Source organism: Chrysochloris asiatica, unplaced genomic scaffold (assembly GCF_000296735.1).
Source record: "Chrysochloris asiatica unplaced genomic scaffold, ChrAsi1.0 scaffold00489, whole genome shotgun sequence".
Classification (NCBI taxonomy): domain Eukaryota; kingdom Metazoa; phylum Chordata; class Mammalia; order Afrosoricida; family Chrysochloridae; genus Chrysochloris; species Chrysochloris asiatica.
The window spans coordinates 104,967-105,860 of NW_006409007.1; the positions used below are offsets into that span (position 1 = coordinate 104,967).

Genomic DNA, 894 nt, shown 5'->3' on the forward strand with positions numbered 1-894 from the left:
TGTCTTTCCCCTTTTTTCTTGTTTTCTTGTAACTACAGATGCTGCTTAACGTGTTCTGTTCATTTTTATCTCTTGTCCGTTTCCCAGGTCTCTTATTTGATCCTTTCTTTCCAGTCTTCTTGGGACCCTTGCCATGAGCTGTCTTGGCCCAGAAGCTAGATACATCGTCATAGCTCTCACGGCTGTTTCACTTGGAGCCTTTCTTCTTTCCACCAAAACCAAATTTCTGGTTTTTATAGAGTCGTTTGGCACTGGATCCCTTCTTCATCTGCTTGCCTTTAGCTTTTTCCTTTGTGCCTTGTGCATTGGGTTTCTGATCGCCCTCAAGGAAATCCAGTTTATCAGAAAAGCCTTTCTGGTATTTCTTAATAGCATTCATCATATGTGTTTTCTCCCGCTGCCTCTTCTGAAGAACCTCTGTTTGTACCTTCTTTCTGTATTTCCTAAGTGTTCATAATTGCTTAGCCTTTTCAGACTTCTCCATGGCAGCCTGTTTAGTCTGCAGCTTCTGTCGAATCTTCTGCATCTGCTGATCAGACTTGGCCATCTCTGCAAAATAATCAGTGGGTCGCTTGGTAGGGACTTTGAGCTGATGGAGGAGGGGTAGCATTGCAAACATTGAGGCTTGAGCCTGGCGGTAGAAGCTCATCTCCCACTGGAAGTCATCTTCTGCGTCAACAGCTTTCTGATCCTTGTTCTGAAGAGTTAACTGAAGTTCACTGGCTTCTGGCACTGGACCCAGAGTCACATCAAGTCTTTCAACCCATTCCAGATCCTGCTTGGATTCAGCCAAACACTGCTTCAGGCCAGCCACGTCGTTAGCGGCCTTCTTCGGCCCGTCTAGCACGACATTGAGGCCTGGCTTCAGGAGCCCTCGGGTAAACGCATCCTGCA

General features: G+C 46.5%; 1 pseudogene; it reads right to left on the reverse strand.

Annotated features, from left to right (window-relative positions):
* Positions 1-894, reverse strand: part of LOC102832493 — a 23,888-nt pseudogene that overhangs the window by 19,300 nt on the left and 3,694 nt on the right.